This window comes from Canis aureus, chromosome 21, assembly GCF_053574225.1.
Source record: "Canis aureus isolate CA01 chromosome 21, VMU_Caureus_v.1.0, whole genome shotgun sequence".
Lineage (NCBI taxonomy): Eukaryota > Metazoa > Chordata > Mammalia > Carnivora > Canidae > Canis > Canis aureus.
The window spans coordinates 10,049,791-10,073,859 of NC_135631.1; the positions used below are offsets into that span (position 1 = coordinate 10,049,791).

General features: G+C 51.2%; 1 long non-coding RNA gene across 1 annotated transcript; it reads right to left on the minus strand.

The window, feature by feature from the left end:
* Positions 1-298: 298 nt before the first annotated feature.
* On the minus strand, positions 299-23,497 carry LOC144292511 (uncharacterized). The gene is made up of 3 exons (XR_013359886.1): positions 23,016-23,497; positions 17,972-18,151; positions 299-2,987 (listed from the first exon to the last, which is right to left on the minus strand). It is a non-coding gene; the product is annotated as an uncharacterized LOC144292511 (long non-coding RNA).
* Positions 23,498-24,069: the final 572 nt, after the last annotated feature.

Consider the following 24,069-nt stretch of genomic DNA (forward strand, 5'->3'; position numbering starts at 1 on the left):
AACGAGACTCTCCTTTCCATTGCTATGTCGTTGTCACAGAAGGGTTTACACGGGGAAGGGCAGGTCTGGATCGGGAGCACTCCCGGGTGGCTGGCACTTTTGTCATTCCTGTGCCCGTCCCCTCACTTCCTACCTCCTGAGGAAGAATACTCTTGCCCTGTGAGAGCTGGGCAGGAGTTCTGCAGCCTAGCTCAGCCCTCTTATTCTAATTTCCTCTCTGTCCATTCTGGTTGCTGTTAGAGACGGCCACATCATCTGCCAATCACCAGTTTGTCTTTTTCCCACAGTTTTGATGGGCCATATCTTCATCTTACATATAAATTTAGAAGGAACGTATCTGAACTTCCTTCACTAAGTGTCGCATTTGGTGTGGGGTTTGGACAGGCAGGTTTTATCAAATTGTTAAAGAAGATCCTTCTGTCTCTCCACTTTCGGCAGAAAAGTCATAAGTTGTTCATTGGCCCTTTTGTTACACCTGCTGAGATGATCGCGTAAATTCTTTTCTCCTCTGAGCCCCGTAGCAATGAGTTTTGAGGATATATTTTCTGATGGTGAGCCGCCCTAGTCTTCTTAGAATAAACCCTCCTTGACTATGACTGGCTATTTTCAATAATCTACCTGATTGTTCTAATATTGGATTTAGATATTGTGTGGATCTACAATTTTTTTATTGTTTTACAGTGCTTGCCTGATTTTTGAAATGAAAGTTATAATAGCTTCATGAGAGAACCTGCTCAGCTTCCCTTCCCTTTTTTAAAAAATTTTATTTATTTGTTCATGAGAGAGAGACAGACAGGCACAGACAGAGGGAGAAGCAGGCTCCATGCTGGGAGCCCAACGTGGGGCTCGATCCTGGGTCTCGAGGATCACGCCCTGGGCCGAAGGTGGCGCCAAACCGCTGAGCCACCCAGGCTGCCCTTCCCTTCCATTTTATTCCCAACATTCAAAGAGGGGTGGAAGGTCTGTTAGAACTCGTCCATAAAGCTGTCTGGGTCTGGGGTCTATGGGGCTTACATTTCTGGTAATAATTTCACTGTCTTTGATGGTTATCGATCTATTTAAGTTTTCAATATCTTTTCATGTGAAGTTTGCCATGTGATGGGTTTTCTTTCTTTTTTTTTTTTCAGAAATGTACCCATTTCTTTTAGATTTCAACTTACCAGCAAATTTGCTCCCCAAATTCCTTTATGTAAAATCTGTTACTTGTGGATTATTTAATCTTGCCCAGTTATATTTCATCTGCATTTTACTTCCTCTTCTGCGGCTCAGTTTTATGGATATTTGTCTTATTACTTTTTTCAGAGATGCAGAGTTGACTGTTACTTATCTGTCATATTTGTTCTGCTTTTTTCTTATTTTGGTTTCATTCTGTGCTTTTTCTAGCACCTCTATTTGAATGCTTGCCCTGTTTTCATTCTTTTCTGTCAAGCTCTACATTTTCCTGGGTGGCCCTGGCTCTGGATCTCCTCTGACCTTCTCAGCAAGGCATTGGCTGGGGCTGCATCATCTAAAGGCTTGAGTGGGGTTGAAGGAGCCATTTCCAAGATGGCAAAAAAACAAACAAACAAACAAAAAACCACTGCAGTTGGCCTCAGTTCTTCACCATATGGGACTCTCTGTAGGCTGTGACATGGCATCTGATTCCCCCCACCAGCAAGGGTAGTGACGAGAGAGAGTCTACATGCCTTTTATGACCTCTCCTCCAAATCACACACCATCAGTTCATTCCAAATGAATCATTATGTTGTTGGTATTTTCATCTGCAGCCCTGCCCTAGGGCTTCAGACTACCTTTCCTTGTTCTGCTAAGTCACTTAGCACTTCACCAACTGACACAATATTGCCCCAGCACCTTTGCTTTCCTCTTATTGTGAGAGAGGCACAAAAACTCATGTGATCAATCCTGTAAGCTTCATGGGAAGCCCACAGTAATTATCTGGGAGAAATGCCTCCTCTCCCTTGGAGCCTCCTCTCCTAATGGAGCCTCCTCTCCCTTGGAGCCTCTCCTCCTTCTCCTCTGCTTTGCATGTCAAACACTCTGATTTATCTTAAATCCTTTTTTTTTATTTATTTATCTTAAATCCTATGTTACAAATCAATGGGTGTCTAATAATCTGGAGCTACAGACCACGGATGGGCATCAGGACCTTATGAATTCTTGCAAATTTTATGCAAAATTCTATGTTTATAAATGCACATATATATAGACATGTCTAAGGAGTTTCTCACTTGAATTTCAAAGAGGGGTATATGAATCATAAGCATGGGCCTACAAGTATGGTCTCCAACATGGATCACAGAAAAGCATATTAAAACATATTTGTGTTTCAGCCTCAAAAATGTGAAAAAATTAGCAAATATGCAATATGTGACCAGATAGATATTATGCATATTACAGAAATATACCTATTTCAGGGATGCATGCTATTTAATAAAGCTGTTTATTGAGAAGTTTCTCATCACAAAGGGCAGAGTCTGCTGCTGTGTTTATGGTTCAGCTGGAACATTTTAGGAGCCTCCCCTAAAAAATTTGCCCAACTGAGTGAAGATACCCCAGAATCCTAGAAGCCTAGAAGGGGAATCCCAGCTCATTACCTGAGTCCTGTCCTGATCGGGAACCCTATTCTAATCCTGGACTGTCCTGACTCTGAGTCCTATCCTGATCCTAAGTCCTATTCTAATCCTGAGTCCTATCCTGATCCTGAATCCTGTCCTGACCTTGAGTCCTGTTCTTCCCTGAGGTGACAGGCACGATGGGACTGACTGGTCCAGAGTATTTCCCTGGACTCCATCCCCCCTTGCCTTCTAGGACACTTCCTGGGCTTTCACAGCCAGGGCAGCATCAGGAATCACATCAGGAACGTGATGAGGCAGTGCAGTGGGTTGAACAGTGTCTTCCTGGAACTGCAGAATACGACCTTATTTGGAAATCAGGTCTTTGCAGGTGGAGTCAAGTTGAGGTGAGGCCCCAATTCAATGGCTGGTGTCCTTGTAAGAGAAAAGAGGAGGAGAGGTGAGGTGCAGACACACAGGGAGAAAGGCCACATGAAGTCAGAGTTAGGCACCAGCTGGAGGCCAGGAGCATCAAGAATGCTGGCGGTCCCAGGAGCTGGAGGAGGCAAGAGGGATCCTCCCCCAGAGCTGTCAGGGAGGGCACGGCCCTGCTGACTCCACCGTGGACTTCCAGCAGAACGGGGGGACAATCAACGTCTACTGCCTTTGTGGTCATCTGTTCTGGGAGCCACAGAAAAGTAACACAGGTAGCAAAGATGAACACGGCCTCAAAGCCAAGGACCCTGCTCCCATCACCTTCAACGGACACAGAAGCTTTCTTGTTTTTCAGGGAACACGTGAGAGGAAATCATGGGCTATAGAAGAGCAGAACTGTGAGAGCGCTGAGGTTATTGTAAGATTGAAGACAAACAAGCAGATGTGATTTCCCTGGGGAAGTGGCACAAACAGGAACCAGGAAATGACCGTGTGCCCAGCATCTCACCTGACACCAGGCAGGTATATAAGGGCCCCCGGCCCAGGAGGCTCCACACCTGAACACCTCCCCTCTGCACCTGCTCCTCTGACCTGCTCCACCCTCCACTCACCAGAACCATGACCTGCTGTGGCTGCTCTGGGGGCTGTGGCTCCAGCTGCTGTGTGCCTGTCTGCTGCTGCAAGCCCGTGTGCTGCTGTGTGCCGGCCTGTCCCTGCTCTAGCTGTGGGTCCTGCGGGGGCTCCAAGGGGGGCTGTGGGTCCTGCGGGGGCTCCAAGGGGGGCTGTGGGTCCTGTGGGGGCTCCAAGGGGGGCTGTGAGTCCTGTGGGGGCTCCAAGGGGGGCTGTGGGTCATCCTGCTGCCAGTCCAGCTGCTGCAAACCCTGCTGCTCCCAGTCCTGCTGCTGCAAACCCTGCTGCTCCCAGTCCTGCTGCTGCAAACCCTGCTGCTGTGAGTCCAGCTGCTGCAAACCCTGCTGCTCCCAGTCCTGCTGCTGCAAACCCTGCTGCTCCCAGTCCTGCTGCTGCAAACCCTGCTGCTGTGAGTCCAGCTGCTGCAAACCCTGCTGCTCCCAGTCCTGCTGCTGCAAACCCTGCTGCTGCTGTGAGTCCTGCTGCTGCAAACCCTGCTGCTCCCAGTCCTGCTGCTGCAAACCCTGCTGCTGCTGTGAGTCGAGCTGCTGTAAGCCTTGCTGCTCCCAGTCCAGCTGCTGCAAACCCTGCTGCTCCCAGTCCAGCTGTTGTGCCCCCATCTGCTGCCAGTGCAAGGTCTGAGGCTGTGACTCCTGCTGATCCAGGTTTCCCCAGCTATGTCCTGTGCTTCATTGTTAAGTTCCAAATCACATCTTGGGATCCATCACCCTTGTAGAAAGAAGCCAGATTTGGTTTCTAGTTCCTGAGGAAAAGCCATTCTAATGTTCACTGTCTCCTGACAAATCCATTCCCAAGTCACCTTCTGCCTGCATGTCCCTCCTCTCCCCTGACCTCACCCTGATTGGTCCACTGACAGGCATGGGCTCCAGCTGAAGTCCTGTTTTCACTCCAAGAGGATGTAAGTGTTGGTGTTCCACTGGGAACAAAGTTGTGGTTAAAGAGACTTCCTTGGAGCTGCTTTGCATGTCAAACACTCTGATTTATCTTCAATCCTATGTTACAAATGAATAAAAACATCATGTTGACAAATTGAAACCCATGGCTTGTGTGTTTCTATCATTGGTCATTACTTCCACTATGGTCACTGCTGTTCTCATTCTCATCCTATTCCACACTTGAGGAGGTTGATGGATCTGTTTTTGGGGGGTGCTAACACCCCACCCCCAGGATAGGCTGGCAGTCAGCCTGGCCTCACATCTCCTCTGTGGCCTGTCTTTTCTATCCTCAGGACACTCTCTTCCTCACATCTTACCAGCCATTGATGTGATGGAGACAGGACAGTCCCCAAGGCCAGGCCAACAGAGGCCTCACAGTGTGGGACAGTCTGGGGCTCTAGACTGTCCCTTCTCTTGTCCCAGGCCTGTGCCACCTCCCTCCTTCTCCGACCACAGGCAGAGCTGAATCCCTGTCTTAGTCAAGTGGCTGGGGCCTGGGAACCAGACATTGCCACTCATCATCCACATTTGAGGACCGTGGTACAACCAGCCTCTTGCCACAGGAAACTCACACACTGGCCTAAGGAAGGGAGTTCACCTTCTGTATCCGCGTCCCAGCCCTTAACCTATCTGTTCCAATCTGCATAATACATAAGGGATTGTCAAGAAAAAGAAAAACAGTGGCTGTTTCCCAGACTGAGGGCCTTGGGAAATCATACTCTGAGGCCTCCCTTGTTATTTTGAGACCTCCAACCACATTCTTTCAAAATTCTTAAAAGGCAGTATTAATAGAGATGAGTTATTTCAAGTCATTTGAAAACACAGTAATCTCCTGGTGTGATACGCCCTCAGCGTACAAAAACACAAAAACAGAAATCTTAAGCTGTTTTCAGTAATCGTTTTATTGGTGGCAGCTTGGTATTATCACTCAGACAGTTTGAGTGTCCCAGGGGAGAGCAAATTAGGTTGGTACCAGAAATGTGGTTGTGGGTATGGGGTTGATGAAACTGACTAAAAACTCTACAGTGCTGAATTTGAATTAAAGATGTCACTATGAAATTACAATGTAAGCTATCTTTTGAAAAAAATTAGTTTCCTATTTCACTGAAAGACCTAGAAAAATGGCCAACCTGGTAGCTGTGAGCACTCCTTGTGCCAAGCCTATTGTTGTTAAATATCATCTCTTGTACATAAGTGGAACCTCAGTTCTCTGCAGAAATGGGATTGGAAATGAACCGAGATGAATCTGGACATCTCATTATCCCAGAAAGCAAGGAGATGACAAAGACTCCTCAGGTCATGAAAAGAAGCAGGGTGTCAAATTCAAAGAGATCTCCAGTAGATAAATTTGGGTAATGTGAACACCAAATGTTTAAATGGACTGATACAGAGGCACCTGGGTGGCTCAAGCATACAATTCTTGGTTTCAGCTCAGGTCATGATCTCAGGGTCATGAGATGGAGCCCTGCATTGGGCTTTGTACTGGGCAAGGAGTCTACTTCAGATTCTCCCTCTCCCTCCTCCTCCTCCTCCTGCTCTCTTCCTCTCTCTCTCTCTCCTTCTCTCTCTCTCTCTCTCCTTCTCTCTCTCAAATAAATAAATAAACATTTAAAAACAAAAAACAAAAAAACAAAAGGACTGATACGCGTCAAGTATCCTTAAATCAATGGGATGCCTGGGTGGCTCAGCGGTTGAGCTTGAGCCTCTGCCTTTGGCTCAGGGCGTGATCCTGGAGTCCCGGGATCGAGTCTCACAATGGGCTCCCCTACATGGAGCCTGCTTCTCCCTCTGCCTGTGTCTCTGCCTCTCCTCTCTCCATGTCTCTCATTAATAAATAAATAAAATATTTTTTAAAAAGTATGCTTAAATCTATGAGCACATAATAATGCACAAATAATAATACAAATAATATGCAAAATGCATAGTGTCATAACTATAAGGTGTTTCATGTAACCAGGGTACATGGTACCATGAGGTAACCACACAAGAAAAACCTTACAGTAGATATACACAAAATAAAGAGACAGATTAATTACTTTAAACATAAATGGATTAAATTCTTCAAAAGACACAGACTTACTAGATTTAAAGAAAAAACATAAAAGACCCAACTCTATGCTGCCTACAAGGGATTCACTTCAGCTTCCAGATCACACATAGGCTGAAAGTAAATGGATGGAAAAAGATATTTCCAGCAAATGGAAAGCAAGAGAGTCGGGGAAGCTGTACTCCCATCGGAGAAAAGAGACTCAAGTCAAAATGGTAACAAGACACAAGGAAGGTCATTATTAATGACAAAGAGGAGGGATGCCTGGGTGGCTCAGCGGTTGAGCATCTGCCTTTGGCTCAGGGCATGATCTTGGAGTCCCGGGATTGAGTCCCACATCAGGGGACTCTCTCTCTCTCTCTCTTTCTCTCTCGGTATCTCTCATGAATAAATAAATTAATTATAATAATAATAATAATAATAATAATAATAATAAATGACAAAGAGGATGACAAGGAAGCTATAACCCACCCAGCATCACAGCACCTAAATGTATGGAGCAAATAGTAACAGATCAGAAAGTAGTGACAGACACAAGAGTAGCAGGGAACCTCAGTGCCCCCTTTCATCAATGGACAGATCACTCGCACAGAACATCACTGAGCTTGAACTGTTTTACAGCAAATGGACCTAACAGACACCTACAGAACAGCAAACACATGCTTCTCAAGTGACATGGGACATTCTTCAGGATAGATCACATGTTAGGTTACAAAACAGATCTTGAACACAGGAGGATTGAAATTGTATGGAGCATTTTCTCTGACAGCCAAAGGCAGGAAAGTAGAGAACAGTCATGGGAAGAAAATGGAAACATTCACATGTACATGGAAAGTGAGCAACACACTCCTGAACAACCACTGAGTCAAAAAGGAAATCAAAAGAAGCACCAAAAAATATCTTGAGGGGCACCTGGGTCGTTGAGCATCTGCCTTCAGCTCAGAGAGTGATCCTGGGGTCCTGGGATCAAGTCCTACATCGGGCTCCCTGCAGGGAGCCTGCTTCTCTCTCTGCCTGTGTCTCTGCCTCTCTCTCTCTGTGTCTCTCATGAATAAATAAATAGAATCTTTAAAAAATATATCTCGAGACAAAAGAAAATGGAAGCACATCATACCAAAATATATGGGATGCAGCATAAGAGGTTACTTGCCATGGCTTGAATGTTTCCATCCTCTCAAAATTCATATTAAAATCTTAATTCCCAAAGATGATGGTTTTAATAGGTCGGACCTCTGGGAGGGGCCCAGGTCATCAGAGTGGAGCCCTCCTGAATGGGATTGGTGTTCTTCCAAGAGACATCACCGAGCTCCCCAGCGCCTTCTCCCACAGGGAGAACACAGGTGGAAGCATCATCTATGAGCCAGGAGAGGCGCCCTCACCATCCACCACACCCAATCTGCTAGCACCATGATCTTGGACTCTGTCCCACCACTATAACAAATAAGCTCTGTTGTTTAAGAGCCACCCAGGCTGTGATATTTTGCGACAGCAGCCCAACAGACTAAGGCAGAAGTTTACATGACAAATACCTAGATTAAGAAAAAAGAAAGATGTCAAATAAACAACTAATGTTACATCTCAAGGAACTAGGGAACAAAAGAGCAAACCAAGCCCAAGGTTAGTAGAATGAAGGAAATAATAAAGTTCAGGGTGGAAATAAATGAAAGAGACTATAGAAAAACAACTAAAAAGATCTGTGAAACTGAGTTAGGCTTTGGAAAAGATTAAAAAAAAAAAAGTTGACAAAACTTTAACTAGATTAATTTAGACTCAAATAAAACCTGAAATGAAAGAGGGGACATTATATCAGATCCCACAAAAACACAACTTATCCTAAGAGATTACCGTGAGCAATTACACACCAACAGATCAGAGCCCTCCAGCGTGTGTTTTTTCAACACCACCAAAAACCCTCCAGTTCTCTGCAGTCACAGACTGAGTGTCCCACAAAGTTCACTTAAACCTGTTCTGACATGATCCACCTGGCGCTAGCATCAGCTCTCACAGGTGAAGGGCACAGTCCCATGGGAACGCCCCCCCCCCCAACAACTTCTGATGCCAATTGCAAGCCCAGAGTCACCTGTGCTTCTAACCAACCAGTGAGAGATCTAAGGTTCCAACAACCTTCCTTGGGTTTGACTGATTTGCTGGAGTTGCTCACAGAACTCAAAGAAACATGTCACGTATACTAGATTAAGGGTGGATTATAAGAGGATAAACTCAGGTACAGGCAGATGGAAGAGATGTAGGAAGCAAGGTTCGGGGAAAGGGCACAGAGTTTCCATGCTGCCGAGCATACCACCCTCTCCCAAACCTCCCCATGTTCACTAACCTGGAATCTCCTCAAGTCTTGATGTTTAAGAGTTTTTATAGAACCTAATCTGTAGGGCACCCTCTCCCCTTTCCAGAGGCAGGTGGGTGGGGCTGAAAGTTCCAAGGTCTTTCTGGAGACTAGCCCCACCTGGGGCTATCTAGGGGCCCACCCTGAGTCACCTCATCAGCATTCACTCAGGTGTGCTCAAAAGAGACTCCTAATAAGTGACAAAAGACATTCTTACCTCTCAGGAAGTCCTAAGGTTTTTAGGAGCTTCTTACCAGAAACCGGAGACAAAGACCATATATATATTTTTTTATCATACCACAACAACCTAGAAGAAAGGAATGAATTCCTAGAAACATACAACCGACCAAGACTGAATCATTAAGAAATAGAAAATCTGGGGGAGCCTGGGTGGCCCAGTCGGTTTTAAGCATCTGACTCTTGATTTTGGCTCAGGTCATGGTCGCAAGGTTGTGAGATCAAGCCCCCATGTCAGGCTCTGCAGTAGGTGGGGAGTCAGCTTGAGATTCTCTCTCTCTCTGCCCTTCCCACCATCCCTGCTCATGTGTACTCTCCTTCGAAGGAAGGAAGGAAGGAAGGAAGGAAGGAAGGAAGGAAGGAAGGAAGGAAGGAAGGGAGGGAGGGAGGGAGGGAGGGAGGGAGGGAGGGAGAAAGAAAGAAAGAAAGAAAGAAAGAAAGAAAGAAAGAAAGAAAGAAAGAATATGAACAGACCAATAACCAGTCAGGAGACTGAATTAAAATCTCCCAGCAAAGGAAAATCCAAGACAGATTGCTTTCACAGAAAACAAAAGCAAAATAAACAGTGGGGCCACATCAAACTAAATAGTTTCTGCACAGGGGAAAAAAAAAAAAAAAAACGAAAACCAAAACAAAAAACAATCAACAGAGTGAACACGCAACCTACAGGATGGGAGAGAATATTTGTAAACCATATTATCTGATAAGGGGTTAATATCCAAAACATATAAGGAACTCATATAACTCAATTGCCAAAAAACAAATAACTCTATTAAAAAATAGGCAAAGGGCCCAAATAGATAGACATTTTTCCAAAGAAAACATACAAATGGCCAATGAGTACATGAAAAAGTGCTCAACCTCACTCATCAGGGAACTGCAAACCAAAACCACAATGAGATACCACCTCACACCTGTCAGAATGGCTGGTACCAAAAAGGCAAGAAACAACAGGCACTGGTGAGGATGCGGAGAAAGGGGAACCTTGCGCACGGTTAGTGGGAATGCAAGCTGGTGCAGCCACTCTGGAAAACAGTATGGAGGGTCCTCAAAAAGTTAAAAATAGAGCTACCCTATGATCTAGTAATTGCACTTCTGGGTATTTACCCAAAGGAAATGAAGTCACTAGCTTGAAGGGATGCGTGCACCCCCATGGTGACTACAGCGTTCTTCACAATGGTCGAGATATGGAAGCAACCTCAGTGTCTGTCAACAGATGAATGGATAAAGAAGGTATAGTTTACATATACAATGAACCATTACACAATATTTAAAAAGAAGGAAATCCTGCCATTTGTGACAACATGGATGAAGCTGGAGGACATTATGCTCAGTGAAATGAGCCAGACCCAGAAGGACAAATACTGCATAATCTCACTTATAGATGGGATCTAACAGCATGGAACTCACAGTAATAAATTACAGAATGGTGGCGGCCACGGGGTGGGCTGGGGGAAGGGGAGGAGACGTCGGTCAAGGGGTACCAACTTCCCATTGTAGGGCGAACTGTTCCCAGGATGTAAGGCACACCACGGGGACTATAGTTGACGATAGTGTGGTGTACGCTTGAAAGTGGCAAAAGGAGCAGATCTTAAATGTTCTCACTACAGAAAAGTGGGGGGACGGGTCAGTGTGCGAGGTGCTGGATTGTTACCTAGATGGTGGTAATCACAGTGTGTACAGGCATCAAAACATCACATGGTGCAGACTAAGTTTATGCATTCCTCATTTATCAACCACCCCTCAGTGAAGCTGGGAAAAATATGCAAGGCCTTCAGTTGCCCTTGGAGGATGTTGGGAATCAATTCGTTATTCTGAACAAGAGGAGATAAGGAAAAGAATCGTGCTTTTTCCTGTTTTCAATACACAAACTCCACCGTATGGCAAGCAGATGGCGAGAGGACGTACGTACCCCAGCCCATCAGTGAGGAACCGCAGGATTAGAAACCCACCGCTTTGCAACCCCAGCAAAAGGACGGGTGTAGGTGATGATGGTGAATCATTACCTATTAAATTTACTGAACACAACCCAGTCGGGCGTAGTGGAAACTTCTAACTTCAAATGCATAAGTGAGTTGAGAAGACAGGCTTAAGATCATTAGCTAAAACCATCTAAAGTGCTGACAGGGCTGCCACACGGAACACTGAATCCAGGCTATTTACAGGCCCCCTTGTTCCTCCTTTCCTGGGGACAGGGTCAGATGGCAGGTGGCAAGTGGCCCCCGAGGTCCCCCGGCAGCTGGACGTGACCATGTGATTTGCATGAGCCCGTGAGCAGAGACCTCAGTGCAGTTTCCCACGTACGCTTTTCCTTCCTCCAGACCACTAGCATTCCCAGCGCAGCGGCTGCTCCAGCCTGAGTCCCAAGGGAGGAAGTGCAGTGAGCCGGGAGCTGGCCTGCGGTGGCGTGTAGCACGAGCCCGAAATAAGCACTGAACCGTGGGGGCAGCTAGCTCAGCAGCATAATTGGTTGACCCATCCTGCTTGACCCAGAAAGGTAATATAACGAAAGCAGAGAGTGGTGGCCTTGGTTCAGTGGCCAGGGCGGGAGTGGAAAGGAAATTGTTTTCAGAGGCTGGAAAGATGGCTATTATGGGTTTGGTATCACAGTCCCAGATCATGTATCTCTGGGGGGGAAACTCAGGAAACTCAGGGCTGCCTCTACGTAGTGCACTGTGGCCACATTTTGCAGAGCATTATGAGAAAGAGGTGAACTCAAACAACAGGCCTCTGTGCAGGCCAGAAGGACAGGGGTGGGATCAGCCCAGAAATGTGAGGAACTACAGAATTCTCGACCCCAACTGCTCACTGATAATCCTTAGAAGGTCCTGAGCAGCCACGAATGGTTAAAATTCAGATTAAAACATATCTGGCCTTGATGGTGTCCCTTGGTGAGTCCACAGGCTGGGAACCTACAGTTTCCCCCAAATAGGAAGCTACAATGGGGATCCTCTGACTCCCAAAGGCACCATTTCCAAAGAGCAGAACTGAGTGACTGGTGCACAGAAAGCGCCCTACATGGTCAGTGGTGGTGGTGAAGGTGGTACCAATCAGAGCCCACATGGGCCTCCAAAGCAGAACCAATGGCAGTTGGTGGCAGCTGCCCTGGCTCCATCCCTGCATCACCCCCTGCTTTCAGGAGTGGCTCCTCTACCACTCGGAAATTTCCTCAACAACCAAGACCCTTGTTCAGCATCCAGCCCACTTCCTAGCCCAGACCCCAGGTCCAGTCGAGGCTGGTCCTCATTACCCCAGCACCCCAGACCCTGCATCCCCAGGAACCAGGAAGGGCCATCATGTCCTGAAAACAGTCACAGATGAGGGACCCCTGGTGGCTCAGTCAGTGAAGCATCTGCCTTCAGCTCAGGTCATGATCCTAGGTCCTAGGATCAAGTCCCACATCAGGCTCCCTGCTCACTGGGGAGTCTGCTTCTCCCTCTGCCTGTGTCTCTGCTTCTCTCTCTCTCTCTCTCTCTCTCTGTGTGACTATCATAAATAAATAAATAAAAAATATTAAAAAAAAAAAGAAATAGTGTAAACACATAAAAGGAAGTAATCATGTCTTGAGTATAAACACCTTGGGCAGGTATATAGAGGGGGGCCCCAGCCCAGGAGGCTCCACACCTGAACCCCTCCCCTTGCACCTGCTCCTCTGACCTGCTCCACCCTCCACCCACCAGAACCATGACCTGCTGTGGCTGCTCTGGGGGCTGTGGCTCCAGCTGCTGTGTGCCTGTCTGCTGCTGCAAGCCCGTGTGCTGCTGTGTGCCGGCCTGTCCCTGCTCTAGCTGTGGGTCCTGTGGGGGCTCTAAGGGAGGCTGTGGGTCCTGTGGGGGCTCCAAGGGGGGCTGTGGCTCCTGCGGGGGCTCCAAGGGGGGCTGTGGCTCCTGCGGGGGCTCCAAGGGGGGCTGTGGGTCCTGCGGAGGCTCTAAGGGAGGCTGTGGCTCCTGTGGCTGCTCCCAGTCCAGCTGCTGCAAACCCTGCTGCTCCCAGTCCTGCTGCTGCAAACCCTGCTGCTCCCAGTCCAGCTGCTGCAAACCCTGCTGCTGCCAGTCCAGCTGCTGCAAACCCTGCTGCTCCCAGTCCTGCTGCTGTGTCCCCGTTTGCTGCCAGTGCAAGGTGTGAGATGCTGGCCACAGACCTCAGGTGGCCCTTGTACCCCTGTCTCTCCCCTAGGCAGTGACAAGTGCTGCATCCTAGACCCAGAAAGCAGAGCTCTGGCTCCTGCAGATCTGAGCTCTCCTGGAATGGCCAGTGTGTCCTGAGCTCCTGGTGTACAACCCTGGGTCTATTGTCCTCTGGACAGCTGCAGCCTCGTGGCCAGACCTCAGGACTCAACTCATGAACAACCCCAGGGCCCTGTCCCCTCCGCCACCATTCCTGAGCTCACCAAGCCACTTGGTGCCCCCAGAGAGCTCACAGGGAGGATCCTGAGCTGGATGCCCTCTGACCTGGACCCTTGCCGACCCTCTCCTCACCCCTGCCCACTCCTAGCTTCACCACGTCCCTCCTTCCCCAACCCACCCAGGCTGTCTGAACTGGGATGGCCACTAATCTCTAGCTGGAGGACACTGAGGCATCAGTGCCCTGGGGTCCTCCCTGAGGGAACGGGGTCTCCAAGCCCTTCCCTTCCTTCTCTGTCAATGGTTCAGGTTCTTTGCTCAGTTGCTGGGATTCCCTCTTTGACAAGTGTTCAGTCTGGATCTCTAAATAAATACAATCTGTACCTCCCAGAAGTTTACTCTGTGAGTCTTTGTTTCAGCTTCTACATGATTAAAAACATGTACAACTTTTACATAATTCCACTCCCGTACTTTTGGGACCAACATCCCTAGCTCCACCGTGTTCCCTACTGTATGAGTTTGCTCAGGTGGCCTTAACAAAGCACCACAAACCCTGGCTTGAACCACAGATGCTCACTGTCCCCTGGTCCTGGAGGCCGAAGCCCGAGGTCCAGGTGTGGGGAGGCAGGGTCTCCCTGAAGCTTCTCGGCTTGTGTGTGGACAGCCATGCTCTCCCTGGGTCCTCACAGTGTCGTCTCTCTGTGTCCTGATGTCCACTCGCTATAAGGACACCAGTCCTGTTGGGTCAGGGGCTCCCTGACCCAGAGCCGCGGCTGCCACAGCCTTATTTCCACAAAAGGCCCCCGTCTGAGGCCCCAGGCTCTGGACTTTGATGTGCAAGAACAGTCCTCCCAGGAGCTCAGGCGTTGGAGGCTCATCGGGCAAGGCAGGCCAATGCTGGGGCGCAGGCTGCACAATTGGAGCCCCCGGGCCCGGCCCCGGGCCTGCTCTGAGGGCAGCAGACCCAACAGCACCATGGCCGGAGCCGTCAACTCCACGACATGCACATTTCCAAATGTTCTTCTGAGTTCCACTTGTAAGCAGCCTGCTGGGTAAGACAGGCCGACCAGACGCCAACCACAGCCCTCCAAGAAACACCTGCTAGATCACAGAATGATTTTTGGAAGGTCACCGGGCGGCTCCTCAGTGCCCAGGCCTGAGGGACTTTCGGATCCACAGGGGAAGGTGAACGAGTGCCGCTGGTCCCCCATAGGCCTGGCCAAGGGAAGCCGCAGGGACCAGTGCTGGCCAGGGGTGTGGCAGGAGAGCAGCCTCGAGGCTGGCCCTGCCAAGCGTCCCCTGAAAACTGGAGGCACATGGGACGTCTTGTCAAGGCAGCCCAGGCTGGGACGCGCCAGGTGAGCAAGGATGCGAGCAAACAACCCAGAAGAAAAGTCACCTGCAAGCAGATGTCAACGGACCCCACAGATGAAGTTCCCGGGAGCCCAAATCACAAATCACAAACTGCACACACAGGCCTGGTGGGAGAGGCAGCAGCCACCGGCCAGAGAGCCCACCCAGCAAAGGCCCCGGTCTCTGCAACCAGCACACATGGCACAGAAGAGGTGCTGCGGAAATCTCTAAAGAAATACCAGAGCCTCTGGAAGGGGAGCAGAGGAGAGCCCACAAACACGGCCACGCACCCGGGACAGCGAACGCGGAAATTCTACAAACAAGAACTACACTAACTGAATTTCACAACTTGCCGGGTCTGGCTCGGCCAGATTAAAAGAGAGTGGGTGCCGGGGTGTGTAAACACCGATAGGTTATCTCTCCTTCCACACGGGAACACAGACACATAGGGACCCGCAGGCCGCTGGGCTGCCGGAGGGGGCAGAGGGAGCGAGGGGCGGGGGTGGGGGTCAACGTTCGAAGAGATAATGTGGGGGAATTTTTGAGTGTTTATGAGAAATGCTAACAGTGAGATTTCTGGGTTGAAAACAGGATCTGTAGAAACACACACACACGGCACAGTAAAGCCGAGGAGAATCCGTCCTTCTGAGCAGCCCCGACGCGGCATCTGCTTTGTCCTGGCACCGGCTGGGAGCAGTGACGCAGATGGGAGGAAAACACACAACAATCTCAGTCTGGGCAGCTGACCCTCTATGGGGAGGGACGGATGAAAGCAAGCGAGACCACTGAGTGACCCTCTATGGGGAGGGACAGACAAAAGCAAGTGGGACCACTGAGTGACCCTCTATGGGGAGGGACAGTCGAAACCAAGTGGGACCACTGAGTGACCCTTTATGGGGAGGGACAGTCGAAACCAAGTGGGACCACTGAGTGACCCTCTATGGGGAGGGACAGTCAAAACCAAGTGGGACCACTGAGTGACCCTCTATGGGGAGGGATGGATAAAAGCAAGTGGGACCACTGAGTGACCCTCTATGTGGAGGGACAGACAAAAGCAAGTGGGACCGCTGAGTGACTCTCTATGGGGAGGGATGGATGAGAGCAAGTGGGACCACTGAGTGACCCTCTCTGTGGAGGGATGGACGAAAAGCAAGCGGGACCACTGAGTGACAGAGAGTGTTCCAAGGAGGACAATAAAACAGGGAAGTGGAAGGGACTTCCCAGAGGGAAGGTGGCCTGTGTTAAAGGGTGGACCTCCTGGGGAAGGTGTCCATCTGTCAACCAGGACGCAGCAAAGCAGTGAGCCGTCCTGTCCCCCGGGCAGTGCTTTCTCGCCCAGCCAGTGCAAAGGCCCTGAGGCGGGAGGCTGCTGAGAGTGTTGGGGGGATTCAGTGAGTGCATGCCTAAGGGGGGAACGGTCAGCACATCTCTCTCAGTCTGGTCGGATTCAAAATGGCCAGGAAGGCCGGCAAATTTGAAGCACACAACTAAAAGGTTAAAGACTCTGGGTGTGGACAGACTCTGCACCCCGTGGTTGAAGAACGGGCATCCGTAAGCCCGGACAGCTGTCCACTTACTCACGATGAGCCTAATCTCAGCACAGCCGCAGGGAATGTTCTCCATCCCCTGCAGGACTTTTGAAGACCAACATCAAAAAGATAGCTGGAAAAGCCCCACGTTTCTGGAAATTTAAAGGCATATCTCCCCATAATGCATAGATTAAAGAAGTAATTCCAGCAATTAGACAACATTTAGAAAAGATTCTGTATCAAAACCAGGGAGACAGGCCCCAAAGTAGCAGAGACTTGAAGAGAATTTATAGCCGTACATGTTTACATGAGAACCCAGGCAAGGGGCCTTCTCACAGGATGTAGAAAGTGCAAGAGGAGGTCACCCGGAAAGCAGCGGTGGGAACAAGCGTCCCCTCCTGGCCCCGCCGAGACCCTGCCGTCACCCCCACCCCAGCCGACGTCCCACCTGACCCCTGTGCCCCCTCCCCAGCCACCCACCCTTCGTCACAGGAAGGCCGCATGCAGAGGCCAGCTCAGAGGCCCGGGAGGTCGCCAGGCTCCGGGACACCCACGGAGCAGCTGACCCGGCCTCTCCTATAGCCGACCGTGCCCATGGCGCTGGCCTGATTCTCTGAGGGTCCCAACTGGGTGCCAGGGCTCCAGAGATGAGTATACCATCCACCCACATCCCCGTCTTCACTCTGTAGCTGCAGAGAGGTGGGGTTCCTGCTCCCGTGGTTCTGGCTGCTGGCCCCGGCCCTGCTTCTCCTGGGCCAACTGCCTGCGTCCGGATGCTGCTGCTTGGCACCTGGGAACCTGCGTGGGTGTGCCAGCCTGCTCCCCCTGTGATAGGGAGGGCCCCAGCCCCAGAAACAGTGGGCGAATAACTCGGGCCAGATTAGCCGATCCACCCACCCCTGGGACTCTGGTGAGACCTCCCTGGAGAGGTACCCGGAAAGTCAGGTTCTATACCAATGCAGGATCTAGAGACCCTCAGAGCTGGTGCTGGTGTGGCTTTCTGGGAATTAGCCAGGAAGGAAATTTACCCCAAGAGGAGGGATGTTCAAAGTACAGTGTCTCCCAAATTCATAAGTCAGAGTCCTACACCCTGGACCTCAGAATGGGACCACGGCTGGAGATCAGGCCTTTACAGAGGTGCTAGAGGTGACATGGGGTCACCAAGGTGACCCTGATCCAGTGTGACCAGGGTCCTCACAACAAGAGGGGATCAGGACACAGACACTCACTGAGGGATGACCCAGTGAGGACCCAGGGAGAGCATAGCCGTCCACACACACACAGATTGGCCTCAGGAGGACCCGTCCTGCCTGAGCCTGGACCTCAGGGGTGGGGGGAGGGAGATCCAGATAGAGGACAGACAGAGCCAGAGTCAGAGAGACAGACAGAGACAAAGAGACAGAGGCAGAGAGACAGAGACAGAGAGAGATCCTCTGCATGGGGCCCAGGGCTGAGGGAGAGGGAGGCCAAGTCTTGCTTTCCCTCTAAACCCCCCACATTATTTGACCTTTCAAATACAAACTCGCAAGATTTTTCCCCTTTATTTACCTCATAACTGGGAGTTGGGACCTTCCGAGCACCTTCACCGCAGCCCCCAGCCCTGGCGAGCAGCAGCTTCTCTCGGTGTCGGCGGGTTTACTTCCCAGCCCCGTGGAAGGTGGTCATGCGGGTTCGTCTCCATCTGGCCTGTTCCGCTCAGCCTCATGCCCTCAAGGACCGTCCACGTTGCTGCAAGTGGCAAGATTTCAATTACATTGAATGTGATAAAACGCTGGAGACAAACATCCAAACAGACATGTAGGCCACGGGCGACACGGGGACTGTCAGCCCCTCTCTGTCGCCGTCCACAGTCACCAAGGCAGCCGCCCGCTGCCCCGGGCATCAGGGGTGCAGGAAGGCAGGTCCACCACACCAGCAAGAAGTCCAGGAAGCCCAACTACAATCCTGGCCCCAAACAGCTTCGTCTGTAACTGTCAGCCGCCCTCACTGTTGTCCTGCGCTCTGGCCAGTCACACGGGGCACCCCGTCGCCAGGCAGCAGCCTCTGCCCCCTCAGGGCACAGCCGAGCCTCCTGTCCCCCAGAGTGAGTCGACCCCCTGGTCCCAGCCAGCTGCTGCCACGGGGCGACCTGTTGGGATGAGGAGCACACTGACCACCACGTACCTGCCCAACCCGAGACCACCCTCTGCAAGGGGCTCCCCACCGAGGCTTGTCTTCACGGCGGCTCCGGCCCTGCGGCCCCTCTCGGACCAAAAGCTCGCCCCAAGACCTGCCCTGTGCAGACCCAGCAACACCATAGGCCCCAGGCCCCTGATGCTTTCACACGTGGGTGCAATTCACGTTCATCCTGGTTGCCACCTTCCCACACCCCTGCCCAGCCCACCGCCCTGTGGTCCCCATGACCCTAACCTCACGTCACTTCATCCGACCGGACCTCATCCAGCCCTGCGCTGGCTGGGATGCATCTGCAAGCTTCTCCGAGGGCAGGCCAGCTCGAAAACCAAAGCTGAATGGTTTGACACTCAACTGTTTTTCCCACAACAACATCTTGAGCTCCCAGTTCTGAGCAAAGAGGGAAACGCTCTGGCTCCACACGGTTGACAGCGTCCGAGGGAGACCAGCCCAGCCCAGCAGCTGATGGCAAGAAAATCGTCACAGTCCCGGGACAATCAGCGGGGTGGGTTTCACAAGGGTCCTCACGACATCACTGGCCCGGGGGCCAGCCTTCCCCTGAGGATGCACAGACACAGGGGCAGCCCCCCAACCCCGCCCCCCACTTGCCAGCTATGTATCCCCGGCTCTGTGCCTCATCTGTAAAGTGGGGTGCATGACGGCTGTGGGGATGAGCCTGCAGTGACCACCTGTGGCATTGCAGGTGGTCTCAGGAAGGCTGAGCACGAGATCTCAACAAAGTGCTGCAAATCTCCCTAAACCTCCTTAAAGGTAGCCTGTGGCCTCATGGACGGTGCTAGAACGCCACCTCCAGGCAAAGCAGAGCTGTAGCAGCACTTCCGAACTAGCCCATTGGTGTGGGAGCCCCTCCTCCAAACAGTCTCCTGGGGAGGAAGCAAAACAGGCTCTTCCCAGGCCCAGAGCCGGTGCCTCCCGAGGGGGTGGGGGCGGCAGGCAGGTGGGGTGGAGGTTGAGGGACTGCGCTATGCCCCTGAATGAAGGGATCCTGCCAGCACACTGATTGATGCTTCGGAGCAATTAAGTGCAAATTCATGTCTCTGCAAACTCCACGACCTGAGGGGGGGCCGGGGGGCGTTGGAGCGGGAGCAGGACAGAGCAGCAGAGGAGGGAATGCTCAGGCTTCCCAGCCAGACCCCTCCTGCCCTTGCAGCTCGAGCTACAAACCCTTTAGAAGCATGTCTGCCTGGAGCCCGTCCCCCAGAAGCCAAGATGGGGAGCAGGTCCGGGCCTGGCACACACCCAGCTCAGCTGAGCACAGCTGAGTTATGGAAAGAGGGTCCCACTCTCTGCAGCAATCAAGCACTCCTGCCCCCCAGGCTCTGTCTCACTCTCCTTCCCCCGAGATGTTCCCTGATGGCCTGGGGTCCGGTCAGGGGGTCAGGGCAACCATGGGAGAGGACCTGGCAGGAACCATGCAGGCCTCCAGCTGAGTCTCAACACCCCTGGCCCGTCTCCCCCGTGAGGTGTGGACCAGGCACCAGCCAGTCAGGGCAAGACGCAGTGCTCCGAAGTCAAAGTGCAAAAGCACCCAGAAAAACAATGGATGTTTTTAAATTTTAAGAAAACAAACAAAATTTCCCCGGGGGAGTGGCACAAACAGGAAGCAGAAGTGACCATGTGCCCACCATCTGACCCGACTTTCCCCAGCCCTCAGGGTGTCTGCCCCGCGGGCATCTCTCCTTCACGGTCCCCTTGCTATTTGTGATCTGCTGCCGTCCATCTGGACTCTGTGTCCCCCAGTCCTTCTGCTCTGTATGGTTCTTCTCATTCTCCTCTTTCTGGTGGACACAGAGCAGCTTCCAGAGAACTGCCTCTTCCGTGTGCCCAACCCCTTCTCCGGGCATCTGCTTATTCCCAATAGGCATGATGTTCAGGGACCTCTTGCAAAATGGATCTGGACCCGTGTCGGTGTTTCTCCCGGTCTTCAAGGAGGCTTGGGGGCCCTGAGAAGCAGCCATCCTGGCGGGACAGGGTCTGCTCTGCACGGCCAAGGTCAGGGTCCACCCACCCTATCCTCCTGACACAACCACCCGAGAGAAAGGGGGGCAGATGGAATATATGGGCAAAAAGCTCCATCCCAGTAAACCCTGTATCATCTTATGGTCCAGACCACCCTGCTGAGGGATACCAGACCCATGTCAGAGTGACCTGGAAGGGGAGTGGGCCATAGTACCCAGCATCTGTTTGGTCAAACCTTGGTCTAGACATTGCTGTGAAGGTATTTTGTAAATGTGATCAACATTTAAATCACTTGACTTCAAGTAAAACTGATCACCTTCATAATGTGGGTGGGCCTCATCCAATCAGGCGAAGGCTCTAAGAGTATAAGGACTGAGGTTTCCTGAGAAGGAAGGAATCCGCTTAAGACAGTAACTTGGAGATCTTGCCTTGCCGGCCCTATACATTCTGGACTCACCAGGGCCCACAAGCATGTGAGTTAAGTCCTTCACACAAACCTCTTTACACACACTCATCTGATCAGTTGTGTTTCTCGGGGTACAGGTGGAGCCCTCTGGGCAGAGGTGGGCAGTGGCCTTGCTGGTCTCTCCTGGATTATAGGCGATGGTGGCGCACCACAGCACAGCAGGGGTTGGTGAAGCTGGAAGCTGGAACCTGGAAGCTGGCCAAGACCCAAAGGATTACTGACCACATCTGAGACCCTTCACGACCCTCCAGAAATAGTCGTGGAGGGGGCACTGCTGTATTGGTCTGGAGTTTATTTTGAATAAAGGAAGTTTTCAAGACAGAAAACTTGTGTTTCACTATTATTGGGACATCATTTCTACCAAGGGACCTGAGCACTGTGACCCCAAGAAGTGAAGACTGGGGGATGCCTGGGTGGCTCAGCAATTGAGCATCTGCCTTCGGCTTAGGGCATGATCCTGGGATCTGGGATCGAGTCCCACATCGGGCTCCCCACAGGGAGCCTGCTTCTTCTCTGCCTGTGTCTCTGCCTCTCTCTCTCTCTCTCTCTGTGTGTGTGTTTGTGTGTCTCATGAATAAATAAATAAATCTTTAAAAAAAAGTGAAGACTGGTCCCCAATCACATGGTGCCCATAGCATCACCCCCTGACCACTATCAAGGGTCCCGAACCCTTTTGTGTATGTGGGTCCACGTGTAATAGGATAGCGGAAATGGGCACTGGCCAAGTTTTAGAATATTTGTTTACAAGTTCGTTTAAGAAAACATCAATAAGGTGGTCAAAAGCGCAGGTTTCCATTTACAAGACCCACAAGTCCTGGGGATGTGACCCACAGCACGGTGGCAATCACTCACGATGCCGTGCTGTGTGTTGGAAAGTTGCAGAGAGTAGATCTGAACCGTTCTCAGTTCTCATCGCAATGAAGAAAATGTGCAAGAAGTAAATTCACTGTGGTGATTATTTCACAAGGTATCCACATATCAGATCACCCTGCCACACTTTGAAACTTATAAATGTTATAAGTCAGTTATAGCTCAATGTAAAGTGGCAGAAATAAAACTAAATTTTACAAGCAGGGATAATAAAAGCTTAACACTGAAAAAATAAAAAGTAAATGATAAAATAAAAAATAAATAAAATAACATAACGTGTCATGGGCTTACACATGATGCTTTTTTTTTTTTTTAAGTCACTGCCTCCTCCTCCTCTCCACTCAAACCCTGGTAAAAAGGGCATAATAGGGGACAGCTGGTTTCTCATCAGCTTCTGTCATCGTCACTATGTGCCAATACCACCCATCATGTAGCTTCCAGAAAGTTCCACCATTCACTCATGAAGGACACAGAGAAAGGGAAACCAGTGTCTTGTTGTAATTGTGAAGATAGTGTTGGCTTTCTGGACACCCTGGTGGGGTGCTGGAGACCCCAGTTTGAGAAACACCAGGACAGTGGTGAGGATAGTGGGTTCTGGAGTCAGAGGCCTGGAGTCGAGCATCAGGCCCACCACGTGGACAGTGTGTGACCTTGGGGAATGGCATCATGGCCTCCCACTACAGGGTTATTGGGTCAAGGAGAAGCTGACTGAGACCCCAAAGCCATGACCAGTCCACTCACTTCGAATCACAGAATAACCAGGAAAAGCAGCACCGTGACTGTCTGAGCGAACAAAACTACACTGTAAGCTGGTTATAACCCATTGGCTAGAGGGAGGTTTAAAATAACATCCCTGACATATTTTAGAGCGTGCCACATCCATGAAGAGGGGCAGGTAGCTATGGAGTTAGGGGTGACAAGTGCTGTGGGTTGCATGCACCCAAACCCAGGTCCCAAAGGGGCCTCGGCAGGGAGAGCAGAGGGCCACATGCTGGGCAGAGGCCCCGGTTCCCACCAGGTGTCCCCACTCACACGCTCCCCCGGACAAAGCCCCCCCACCCCTCCCCCGGCCCCTCGCTGAATCCTCTCCACCCTCCTCCTTACCTCCCTCTGAAAGCACCGCACCTGTCACCTCCCTCTCCATGCAGGCCCCACCCAGGCCCTTGGACATGGTTTTCTTCCTGACTCCGTATTGACTTGTGTCTTCCATCCTCCATCACGACGTAGAGAGACACCAAGTGGTGCAGCGACGGTCCAAAGCTTGGGCATCTTCCTTGGTGCTTATTCAATCCATCACTACACATTACTGGGCCACTCAGCCACAGCTTGGAGGACAGGCACGCATTCGGTGAGACAGCTGTCCCTTCCTGGGGCTGCTGTCGCTGCTGGCTTAGGACAACCATGTGATCTCTCCCCCCACCAACCCATGACTAGAGGCCAAATCCAACATCAAGGTGTGGGCAGGGCCGAGCTCCGGAGGCTCTGGGGGAGGACGCTTCCTGCCTCTTCCACTCCTGGGGTTCCGGGCGGCCCTGTGCCGGTGGCCACATCGTCCTGTCTCTGCTCCGTGCTCATGTGGCCTCCTGTGTGTCTGTCTCTGCTCTTCCTATTCCGACACCCATCCTGTTGGATTAGGGCCCACCCTAGTGACGTCGGCTTTATTTGATTATATCCGCAAAGACTTTTTCCAATTAAGGTCACGTTCCCAGGCGCCAGGGGTCAGGACTTAAGCATGCATTCTGGGGGACACGATTTAAGGCCATGCTTTGTCCCATCAGACATTTTGGGCTCCATTGTAACCACTTGTTAACACGCCGGCTGTGTTGTGTACTCTCCTAGGCCACAGAGACTTGAAACCAGGCTGGGATGGAGGCGGAGACGCGGCCCTGGGAGATGCACGGAGATGCACCGTCTGGGGTCTCTGCTCGCATCCCTGCCCCAGGCACAGCCCGCATGGGTCTTACGCTCCCATTGGAGAGACAAACAGGAAACCCTGACAACCTCACAAAGCGGGTCGCCCTGCGAGAACAGGAAAGCAGGTAGGAGCAGAGGGCCAGTGCGAGGAGAGGCAGCAGTGGGGCGGGACCGGTTGCCGTAGCTCACAGCCCACTGCTGCGGGCGGCAAAAGTGCACACTCACACGTTTCAAGGGGGCAGAG